We start from the raw sequence: 13424 nt of genomic DNA on the forward strand, positions 1-13424 counted from the left end.
ATAAATCACATCAAATGCTCATCGACATATGCTGACACATGAGTTAATGCAGAGGTATTATGACATAAACATGACTAGGTGTAATAATGATTTACGCTCTAGTACTACAATCACGTGAAGATTGGCGCTATGTGCAGCACATACGAGTCTTAATTGCCTATAGCAATCTAGGACCGAACTGCACCTACAATGGATCCAAAGTGAGCGTACGGTGCAATGTGCACATGCACGTGAAAGATTGGCCCTGGCCCGAGTGAGTACTAACACTAGTGCAACAACGATGGGCAGATAACGTAAATAAAATTATACAGTGGTAAATTGATAATTCATGTCACCATAATACTAGTCACGACCATAAATATAATTAAGGCATCAATAATAATACGCATACCTGTGTATCCCGTAGGACGTAGCATAACCTCATAATTTCTATCAATGCGCTAAATCTTATAAATGTCACACTAATCTAGGCGTATTGTAGAAAACTCTTTATGAAATGTATAAATAGAAACTAACAGTTATATATATATATATACTATATAAAAAAAATACCCACTCACAGTTACTTGCGATGTCACATCTGTTTGAGGTAGAAAGGCCTGAGTCTCCGATAGTAATCGCACCTAAGCATAATATTGGGGCCCGTTAGTAAAACTCAAATAAAAAGACTAGATTTGGGAAAATAGAGTTCGAATTTGGAATATGTGCGTCGAATTATGCCAAAGGGGGTTCCGGGCAAATTTTGTAAAAAGTCAATGAAAAAGTCAACAGTCAACCCTAAAAAGTCAACTGAGACGTCCTGGTGGTCAACTATGTTAAAACTTCATATAAATCACTATGTTTTCATCATGATACCTCAATCCACAACATGTAAAATATCAAAGAACCAACGAAGCATAGTATTATTCTCAAGCCACATTGATCTACTAATCTAACCATAATAATAACAACCATATCCAATGACACTCCACAATCCTGTCAATTAATCAATCCATGAATCAAAGATGCACGATATTAACTTCTAACTACATTAATTAATCAATGAAATAACATATCATTTCATGAATTTAATTAAAGAACTCTACATAAATCCCCACTTGGATTATAAGTAATAACATGGTGAATTTCATTTATATTCACAAGGTCTACTGTGGTTACTCCCCATTCACTCAAATCTAGGGTCAGACTAACCTTATGAAAATGACCAAGAGCAAGGATTCTGGACCACTCAACGGAATCAACTAAAATATGGTACCTACTGAAATGTTCCAAGTACAACAAATCCTCATCACCCCTAGTATGTGTATGATCCCCCATCGCAGATATACCAAGCAGAACCATATGCATAATCTAAGCGTGCAGGCAGTGATCACCCATCGTGGATATACCAAGCATGATCCCCCCTGAAATACGTATGGTCCCCCATCGCGGATATACCAAGCAGGATCACATCCTAACTCTAGGTAGTGATCACCCATCGCGGATATACCAAGCATGATCACTCCTAGAATGTGTATTGTCCCCCATCGCGGATATACCAAGCAGAACCATATGCATAGTCTAATAATGTAGGCAGTGATCACCTATCGAGGATATACCAAGCATGATCACCCCTAGCAATCCCCCACCGCAGATATACCAAGCAGGACTGTATCCTATAGCTCTAGGTAGTGATCACCCATCGCGGATATACCAAGAATGATCACTCCTAGAATGTGTATGGTCCCCCATAGTGGATATACCAAGCATGATCACTCATGTAATACTTATGGTCCCCCATCACGGATATACCAAGCAGGACCATCCATGTTTTACAACGTAAGCACAAGCACTATCAATTTATGCATTTCCCATAAGTAGGTACCAAAGCATTGTTTCGAGTTATTAAAACAAGAAATCACCACCTCGATCAACTTCTATTCACAAGTGTACGCAATTACTAAATGCATCACTTTTGACCCTAGTCTTAATTAGATTACTTGGGATTACTAATTGACACCATCAGATCCAAGTATTATTTTGATTGAGTTGAAATAGCATGATCAAAATAAATGAAACATTTGAATGAAAACACTTCTAGACAATAAATGAAGATGTTGTTTACAAATATAGATGTACCTGTATATACAAGCTATGGTGGTACGTACGTATTTCTAGAGATATAAGTAAGTTCATTGGAATATACATACATAGATATATGTACACGGTTACTAAACAAGAAGACAATTCCATTCCTTCCAAATTTTATATGTATATATAAGTATTCGTTCAACTTTAAATATATGCAAAAGTTCTGATAATGTTAAACCAATGAGACCTTAATTAGATATTCAATACATATAACAATTACCATATCTGTTTAGAACATTTATATCAATAAGCAACAAGGCCATTGCCAACAAAAATGTCTAAATCCAACAGCAACAAAAAAAAAACCATACATGCATACAAAAACCGTACATACATGTCACACCATCATAGAAAATGCACACCAGATCAAGGAAGGCAACAGACTCTTAGCACATGGTATGATTTTGTAAAAATACAACCATAATATTATGAGAGAGACAGTTAAAAGAAAGTCATGCATCCCATATAAATGTTGAGTGCAACCGAATATATCTCTGTCTCTATTTCTCTCATTGCATGCCTAATTACACAGTATAGTCTCTTTAGCAGGAACATTCTCAAAATCAATACTATTAGAGGCTATATTACCAGGTACAACAAAAGAATACACAAAAGGAGAGAAAATACATACCATTACATATTGGAATTCTATTGGTATATTATGGCTTTGTGGTATTTTTCCCAAACCCTCTATAACATCAGAAATTATAAATTTTTGGAAGGTGCTTTTAGCTTATCAAATAAGCCTATTAGAGTCATAATTCAGCTCCACTTTTCATCATAATTACCAAATTTATGATTAAGAAAACCTCATTAAAAGCATAATCATATATTTCATATTTTTACTAAAACTTGAACTTGGGGTATAAATGGCACGGTCAGGCCACCCATTGGCCCATTCTAGCAGCTTGAGGTTGAAGAATCACATTTAGAGACCCCATACAACTCCCTGGATTCCCATTGCTCTGATCATGCTTTGAGATTTTTCGATTCCCTTCCCTCCCTAAGATCTGGAGTTAATGAGATAATGTTGAAGTAGAAAACAGAGAGAGTTCCAAAAAGTTTGTGCGGAAGAGAGTGAGGGTTCTTCTTTCCCATTTCCCCCCAAGCAAAGAGAGAACCCGGAACCAAAAGAGGGGCATGGACCCCAATGAACCCAAATAACCAATAGATTCATCTAGAAATGGAGGGATTTTACCAAAAATGTCCTTGACTTTAAAGTCCCGTAAAAACTTCGTTCTAAAACCAAATCTTGTTCCGTTTGTGCCTACGGGTTCCTAGTGATGAGTACTAAAATATTATACTTAGTGTGACTTCTTAAGGTCTATAAGTTTTTTTAACGATCAATGACCAAAATTCAAACTTCGAATTAGTTTAAGTAAAATCTAAAATTAATAAAATTAGAATATATTCCAGAAAATAATATATATTCCTGCTAATACATAATACGTCAATTACAATAGTGAAATTTAGGAACGGGGTTTCACAAAAATAGTAAGGGTGAATATCTGAAATAATGAATTTACTAAAATGCCCTTCTACTTTGTAGTTTCATAAAATCTTCATCGTAGCTCCAAATTTAGTTCCGCTTGCACCAATACGTTTGTACCATCAAGTACTTCGAGAATACGGTAAAATAATAGCTCTTATGCATCATGAAGAGACGGTCAAAGAAAGTCAACCATCTCTATTCTAAAGGCATTTTGGTAACTCACACTTTTAAATTTTATAAAATCGTAAAATTAGGGACGAGTGGTTACAATCTACCCACCTTAAAAAATTTCATCCCTGAAATTTGAAATAACTTGCTTTACATAAAATACTCAAAATAGAAAGAAAATATATAAAGAAGAAATCAAGTTAGAGCGGTTGCATAAAATAGAATGTCATTCCGTCGCAATCGGATTGCAATGATTCCTCTTTCATGCCTCCAAACTCATACTTTCCTTTTCCTTCAGTACAATACTATAATATAATACTTTTTATAAAAACATAAAGTCGAAAATATTTATGTATGTATAATAACATCACGTCAAAGTACATATATATAATAACGTACAGTTAAAATAATTGTACTGAAATTAAAATTGAACATAGAATATTTTTCACCTACGCAGTCATTGTGTCACGTACTCCGAAGATAAGCATGTAGTATCTTTGGGTCAAGCCCAAACAATAAATAACTAATTAAATAAACAAATACAAATGCTAACATAGACCACATATTTGTCCACTTGCTTAAAGAATCCAACAAATAAGTTATTAATATTGCAGTCTGCCACCCTTAATACTAACAATGCATTGTTGTCTCGATAAACAAGTAATGAATTCCCGAGGGTGCAATATTACTATCATGCCCCCCATTGGGAAATACACATACATCGTCTAATCAAAGCCTCGATCGTGTTCACACACTACCCTCTCGGGCAACATCGTTAATAGCACATAGTTTCCTAAATTGTAATCTCGATTATTCAAATACCTATTCCTAATACTCCTCTATCAATCATGTGCTATGCATAAAATCTCCATATACATCTCAAATGGTGTCATACTCAAAATCAAAAGTGTAACCGCAGTTACACATAACTTATTACACCCACCCCCACATTTTAAATTTTATTTCTTTTTCCTCCCTGAAACATATTTAAATCTATCAATTTGATCCCTTATCTCATTTAATCCTAGCCATTAATCTAGATTCCCTATTTCTCCTAAACTGCCAAGTGGCAGGTTCTCAGCGTTTTTCTCTTCCCTCTCTTCCCTAGTATTCCCTCTCAGACCTCTCTCTCTCTTTCTCATAGGAACTTTCCTCTCTCTCTTTCTCTCCCTGCACCGTGACCAACCAAACAACCTGCATGCAACTCCAGTGAAGACAATCATCATCATCTTCCTTTCACCATCTCTCTCTATCTCTCTCTCTCTCCATCGCAGTGAGGTCGAGGAACCCAAAGAAAGGACCTCCGACGGATTTTTCCATTTCTTCCATCTAGGTAAGTTTGAATACCTTTTTAAATTACCATTGTTGTTGTGGGACGTTGTGTGTTGAAAGTACGTTGTTCTTCCAAGGTTTTGAGGATGGGAACGGTGTGGGGGAAACTCACCCACACTTTCTGGCGAACCCGTGACCTTCAAGGGTTTTTCAGAGCACTCATGGCCATTCACAGTGAAGCTAGGATATGAAAATACTTTACTCTCTTCCCTATTCATTTTTGTACTTGGTTTGGGTGTTGGATTACTAGTTCGCCGTCGACCAGAGCTGTAGCAGCTTTTTCCTTGACACCCCACAAGCCACCAGGCCCTCTCAAAACACTCAAGGGCCTTAGCCCGTACTTGGACCAGCCCAGTTTCCCTTTTGGTTATTTGGCCTGCGGACCGTGTCATGCATAGGCTCAGTGAGTATGTGTGTGTGTGTTGGGCTGTGTGTGTGTGTTAGGCCTTGCGTGTGTGTGTTGTGTGTGTCTATCCGTGCGTGTGTGTGTTGTGTGTGTGTGTGTGTGTCCGTGCACGTGTGTGTGTGTATGTGTGTGTGGTGCGGTGCATATGTGCTATGCATGCATGTGTGTGTGCTAGAGTGTGTTGTGTATGTTGTGTGGGTTTGGGCTCAAGCCCAAACCACCCTTTTTTGTTCCTAAACCTATCCAAACCCAAAACCCAATAGGTCCTAACCTTATTTAACCTAAACCTAAACCCTACTCCGGATCCAAACCCAAGACCCATTTCCATTTCTTGAAATTCTATAGTTGGGTAGTTTGATAAATTGTACATTTTGGTGCTTAGGTGAAGTTGCTAGTGGGCATTTCCTTAATCATTTTCCGCACAATTCTGCTGTTACAGAGTATCTGTGAGTGGACCCCTTCTAAAATTTTGCATAATTTTATAGTTTATTTGACTAAATTAAATGCATGCCTTACGAGGATTTTATGTTAAGCATGTTTATGGAATATGTTGTTTATCGTCTCATTTTTTTGTGAGGAATTAATTGTTGACCTATATTGAGCTATATTTTAAAATATCGTATTTTCTATAAAAGCCATGAACTGGTAGACTATATGATGGATGACGATAGAATGCTAGAACATGTTTTAGAAACCCCTTTTTATAGTATAGACGATAGATGACTTTATACTATAAAGTGGTTATTTATGAAAAGCGTAACTATTTATGCGTACCTAGTGGACACTATGCCACCTGGGGCGAGGATCTGATGTTGGCAGATAGGCCAGGAGAAATAATCCCTAGCTACGGGCTGAGGGACACGGAGGAGGCATTGGGCCGGGAGTTGGTAATCTCTGACTACAAGCGCAGAGACCACGATGCTGGCATAGGGCCGGTAGTTATATTTATTCAGTGATCTTACTAGCAGTACATCGTGCTACGAGACGATCTATGAGGCGTTTGATATTTTGTGTTCCACGATATGTCTTTTGAGATATTTTTGGCATGCTAGGGTTTTCAGTAAATCTATCACTTATTATGCTTGTAGTTTTCTTTATATAAAATGTGGGGGTTAGTATCTTGATAACTATTTTATTATTATTGTATATATATGAACTTGGTCCACTCACCTTTGTTTTGCGCCCCCATTCAGGTCTTAGTAATAAGGACTATGACACGACGTACGAGGCATTCCCTTACTAGTAGTAATCTATCACTTATTTGTGTGATATCTTGTAATGATCTTCCTTCTGTGATCTTGATTTAGAACGGATTATGTGCACTCTAGACATTTCCTTAAACTTTGTTTATTAGCTTTTGATTCTAATGATTATTCATGCTTATTTCCTCCTAATCATTACTCTTGTATTCAATAAATGGCTTTTGTCACCCTCAGGTGTCGGCCAGCACGTGCCTATCAGGGTATTCAGGGAATATCGGGGTCGGGACGTGTCAGATTGGTATCAAAGCATGGTTAGGGTTTCTTTCCACCAATTTAGTAAATTTCAGCCTTTCTAAATCTTGTTGTCTTTGTCAGAATCATGGCTAATCCTGGCGGGAATGTGCCTCGACGACCTCGTTATTCTATAATGGGGGGAATCCAGTAGTTTACCTCTGCATTAATGAATGCTCTTCCGGGTCATAGGCCGAATCAGACGTATTTAGAAATCACTAGAAGTCATAGAGTTACTGAGTTGAAATCTGTGGGAAATTGTGAGGAGGCTGAGCAGTGGTTAGAGAAAATGTAGGATACTTTAGAGGTTATGAAGTGTCCACTAAATAAGTGAGCAAACACTGCAGGCTTCTGAAGGAAAAAATTTTGTCCTAGCTAAGAACAAGTATGAACATTTGAATACACATGCAAGCTATCAACACTTTAAAGTAGGCATGCATCCAAAAACAATTCATAAAACCCATGACTTTCAAAGCCTAGTATATGGTGAACCAAAATAAACTCTTTAACAAAATTAAAGAGAAGTAAAGATTTAGTGATTCTTTACCCTTGAAGCTCATCCTTGTTTACACAAGGGATTCACCCAAGTGGAGGGCCTTCAAGTCACCTCCAAGCTCCTTGAATCCTCCTTGTGTTTTCCTCCCTTTAGTGCTCCTTTGATGATTAGAGGAAAAAGGATTTGTTCTCCAAAAACATCAAAAGCTTGATGTCTCTAAGTCTCTTCACCAAGGTTGTATATTGTGAAGATGATATGGATGACTTAGAGAGATTTTAGATGCTAGTAAAAAACCTCTAAGTGGCCGGCCTCTATGTAGAAAAATGAGAGAAAATGTTTCACCCAATTTCTATTAGAAAACCCTCATGAAAAAAAAAATGCTATAAAGTTGCTTTTATAACATTTTCTTTGGTGAGTGGCAAACTTGTAATTAAGCAAGCTTGCCCATTCACCCTAATGGCCGGCCTCTCCTTGTTATTGGGCTAATTTGCCCATTTTGTTTTAGTTGTCATACAACTTAAACATAATGGGCCTTGTGGACCAAAACACTTTTGGGCCCCGAAACCCAAAACCAACATATAAGCCCAATACGAACCTTTCGTATAATTAATTAACTAATTAATTAATCTTGACCATTCTTCAATTAAACCATTTAATTGCTTATCCATTTCATATAACTTCTTCACTAACATCCTTATGTGGTGTGCGATCCATTAGGTTCCAATTAGCGAGGCAGTGGGCGATGTTACTCTTAACGATCGATTGTGAATTGAAACCACATTTCAATTCTCCCTTAAGATTAGTGTTTGCTAATCTTCAGGGCTTCCACAAACCATGAGTGACACCTAGCAGCATATCATGGTTACCCAAGCTAAGTAGAATTGGTTGGAAAACCTATCCAGTTACAACTACAATGCAATACGGTCCTTCTCTAATACAATACTCTTAATCACATTGTTTAAGTGATAGTTTGTTTCATGTCTACTATCCAATGTGATACTTTCCTATATGATTCCTTTGAATATGATTTGGAACAAACTTCCTAATTCATATTCATATGCTTTGGCCAAAGACTTTGGAATCATATCTTAGAGTATTCTCCTTCCACCATGGAAGGTTAGAGATCCCTTGTTGTGCATTCATATGCCTACATGACTAGATAGCTTGACCCCAACAATGCCGTGGACAATCCGAAGGAATGCCGTTGACATGATCAAAGATCAAGGACCTAACCATTAGACATCCATGATGCCTCAGGTCAAAGGACTACTTTGCATATTGCAACTTTAGAGTTCATACATGACATGTATGTTCGAACTCTCTTTTGATCGACGTTCAGTGTATTCGATTACCTTTTCGAGCACCTATGTGTTTGTCTCAGTGTCCAACACCAAATGACTTGAGACTAGTTCATACTCACGTTTGAGTCAACATAACACATACTAACCTTAGCGGATTGTCAATGCCCAATTGGCAATCCTATGGCTAGGAACGTTTTAGGAATGAACATAAGAGAGAGGTCTCGATAATCTAACTCATTAGATCACTTCTCTCTTAGAACAAATACATTCCTTGAATTCCCTTATTGCTTAAACACATGATACAATAAATAGTGATTAACAATAAGCTTTGCCCTTCATTAAACATATAAAAGTTTAATACAATAAGTATTCCAAAAGCTATTACATCAAATGAGTGGCTTTGTGGGCATACTTCCAACAATCTCCCACTTGCACTCAAAGCCATATTCCCATGTATCTAATACCCATCTTATCCATATGACGATCAAGCTGGATTTGAGACATTGGCTTTGTCAGTGGATCTGCTACGTTATCGGCTGAGGCAACTTTGAGGATGTTGACTTTCCCCTCGGCAGCATATCTTCTAATGATATTAAAGCGCCTATCAAAATGCTTGTTCTTTTGATGTGCCCTGGGTTCCTTGGCTTGAGCTATCGCCCCACTATTATCACAGTACAAAGTTACTGGTGATGTAATGGTTGGAACCACTCCAAGTTCAGTAATGAACTTCTTCATCCAGAACGCTTCTTTGCCGGCTTCAGCTATAGCGACATATTCAGCCTCTGTCGTGGAATCAGCAATTACACTTTGCTTCTTGCTTTTCCAACTGACAGCCCCACCATTCAGAGTGAATACATATCCGGAGTTGGAACTTCTATCATCGACGTCAGATTGGAAATCTGCGTCTGTATAGCCTTCCACTCGCAACTCTGATGCTCCTCCATATACGAGGAACATGTCCTTAGTTCTTCTTAAGTACTTAAGGACCGTCTTGACAGTTGCCCAGTGTTCTAATCCTGGGTTAGATTGATATCGACTAGTAATGCTCACAGCATATGCGATATCAGGCCTTGTGCATATCATGGCATACATGAGACTTCCTATGGCTGAAGCATAAGGAATTCTACTCATATGCCTTATCTCTTCAGGAGTCTTAGGTTCCATGGACTTAGAAAGGTGAATTCCATGTCTTACAGGAAGAAAGCCTTTCTTACATTGTTCCATCTCGAACCTACTTAGCACCTTATCAATGTACATAGATTGGGATAATCCAATTAATTTTCTGGATCTATCACGATAGAGCTTTATCCCAAGTACATAAGATGCATCTCCTAAATCTTTCATGTGGAAGGTTTTGGACAACCACACTTTTACAGAAGAAAGTATTGCAGTGTCATTCCCGAATAGTAATATGTCATCTACATATAACACTAGGAATACAACTGCATCCCCAACGACTTTTTGATAAACACAATTGTAGTCTTCGTTTTGAGTAAAACCAAACGTTTTGATTTCAGTGTCGAAACGAATGTTCCAACTCCTGGAGGCTTGCTTGAGTCCATAAATGGACCTTTGAAGCTTGCATACCTTAGTCTTTTCAGACTTGGACACGAAACCTTCGGGTTGAGTCATATAGAGCTCTTCCTCTAGGTAGCCGTTCAGAAAGGCCGTCTTCACGTCCATTTGCCAGATCTCATAATCATGGTACGCAGCTATAGCAAGCAAAATCCGAATGGACTTAATCATGGCTACAGGAGAGAAAGTTTCTTCATAGTCAATCCCTTCTCTTTGCCTGTAACCCTTGGCTACCAATCTAGCCTAAGTCTCCACGTTCCCATCAACGCCTATCTTCCTCTTAAAGACCCATTTGTTTCCAACTGGTACAATACCTTCTGGAGGGTCTACAAGAGTCCAGACCTGATTTTGATACATGGAATCCATCTCGGATTTCATGGCCTCTTGCCATCTCTTTGAATCAATGTCGGACATTGCTTCAGTGTAGTCTCTAGGGTCCTCCTTTGTTTCATTGTCACCTAGAAGGTACAATTCATCAAAGTCATTGTCTAAGCCATACCTCTTAGGTGGCTTACTAACCCGTTCAGATCTACGTGGAGCCAGGGGTTCAGGAACAGGGTTGTCAATATGTCTAGTGCTTGTTTGTGGTTCATTATTAATCTCATTAATTTCCATCTGTTTGCTTATAGTCCCTTTGAGAACGAATTCGTCCTCTAGAAACTTAGCAGTTCTGGCGACAAAGACTTTCTGGTCGTCAGGATGGTAGAACTCATATCCCATAGTTTCTTTAGGATATCCCACAAAATAGCATCTTACTGATCTCGCTTCAAGCTTAGTAGCTTCAAGCTTCTTGACATATGCTTCACAACCCCAAATCTTAATGTGTTTAAGACTTGGCTTTCTTCCATGCCATATCTCATAGGGCGTTTGTGAAACTGATTTGGAAGGTACTCTATTAAGCAAGTAAGCTGCTGTATATAGAGCGTATCCCCAGAATGTTACTGGTAGATTAGCAGAACTCATCATAGAACGAACCATGTTCATCAAGGTTCGATTTCTCCTTTCAGAAACTCCATTGAGTTGTGGAGTTCCCGGTGGAGTCCACTGTGATATTATTCCACAATCTTTGAGGTAATCTAGGAACTCGTTACTCAGATATTCACCCCCTCGATTCGATCTTAGGATCTTTATCTGTTTCCCAGTTTGCTTCTCAACTTCATTCTTGAATTCTTTGAACCTTTCAAAGGATTCTGACTTGTACTTCATAAGATACACATAGCCAAACCGAGAGTGATCGTCGGTGAATGTGATATAGTAGGAGAAGCCTCCTCTCGACGTAGTAGACATAGGTCCACATACGTCAGTGTGGATTAACCCTAGAATTTCAGTGGCACGCTCTCCTTTTCCAGTAAATGGAGATTTGGTCATTTTCCCTTTCAAGCAACATTCACAAGTACCCATCCGGTCATTACCTAATGGGTGGATGTATCCGTCTTTCGACATCTTGTGAATCTTTTCAAGGTTCACATGTCCAAGTTTAAGATGCCACATCTTTTCTTGGTTAACTTCTTCTCTAGCCCTTTTGGGTTTTGAGGTATTCCTGCTCGCAATACAGTGCATCCCACTATTCGTCTCTAGGTGAAAAAGTCCCTCTATCATATTACCATGAGAGATAATACGACCGTTCAAGTATAAAGTGCAACTCATTTTGTCAAACAATACTGAGTGCCCATCTCGTAAAAGCTTAGAGATGGAAATCAAATTCTTTATACATGAAGGAAAATATAAACAATATTTAAGTTCCAGGACTTCCCCAGAGGGTAGGTTAAGCATGTAGGTGCCTATTGCTTTTGCAGAGATTTTAGTGCCGTTCCCAACTTGCACAACCATCTCATTATTGCGCAGTGATTTGCTCTCCACTAGTCCCTGCATCGTATTACAGATATGTTGACTAGCGCCTGAATCAAATATCCAGGAACTGGAGCTCACTGTAAAAGCACTCTCTATGACAGAAATAGTCTCTTCAAAAGTTCGTGTCATAAGGCTCGCAATGCGCACCCTGTATTTCTTCTTCCAACGTTCATCCTTTCCACAATGAAAGCATGTTCCTTTGGATTTCTTTGCCTTCTTCTTATGCAACCTTTTATTTATGTTTGCATTCTCACTCCCACTGTCTATTTTGAAACCTTTTTCAAATTTACAGCACATGTCAATCATCTCTTTCAAAGAATGATCGAATCTATTCACTTTATAGTTTACAATAAACTTAGTGAAATCATCCGAGAGAGATGCAAGGAAAAAATCTTGGGCCATTTTCCCATCGATGGAAGTTCCTAAACTTTTAAGATCTTTAAATATCTTTTCCATCTTTTGTCCATGTTTATGGACCGATGTCCCCATTGCCATTTTGGCATTCATTAGACTACAAACATTTGAGAATCGTACATTACTAGTCTCAATGTCATGCATCTTATGCAAACTTTCAACCATGGCACAAGAAGTGTCCATGTGCTTATGTAGCTTCATAAGCTCCTTACTAAGTGAAGTGAGGATTAAGCATTTGGCTTGTAAGTCATCCTCATAGTGTCTAACATAGTTTTGACACTCCTCCTTTGAAGCTAATTTCGTAGGAGGTACATGAGGAGGGGATTGCTTAAGCACATACAATATGTCTTTCACCTTTGAGACATTCTCAATGTGGCGATACCAAGCAAGGAAACGTTGGCCCTTAAGGCCCCTTTTGTCAAGTATAATGGTGGGTATAATTTTAGGCATGTCGTTCACTACATAACATAACATAAATCGTATTAGATTGTTTGTTTAAAACTATTTGATTGGGTCTTTGAATCAAATAGTACCACCCACTATTTTTGGCAAATTCCACATCCCTCAATAGAATTCGAGAGTTATATTGAACTCTTAGCGGGTTATGGGAGACTCACCATTACCAAGCCCACCTCACGATGATACGATGTTGGCTAGCAAAAATAATGATGAGAGAATAACGCATTATTCATTTACAACTTTTGTAATTACCCATCCGTTTGGCCTCTAGAGAATGTTGCCTCACGATGATACGATGTCGGCTTCA

The sequence above is a fragment of the Malus sylvestris genome, chromosome 16, assembly GCF_916048215.2.
Source record: "Malus sylvestris chromosome 16, drMalSylv7.2, whole genome shotgun sequence".
Classification (NCBI taxonomy): Eukaryota; Viridiplantae; Streptophyta; class Magnoliopsida; order Rosales; family Rosaceae; genus Malus; species Malus sylvestris.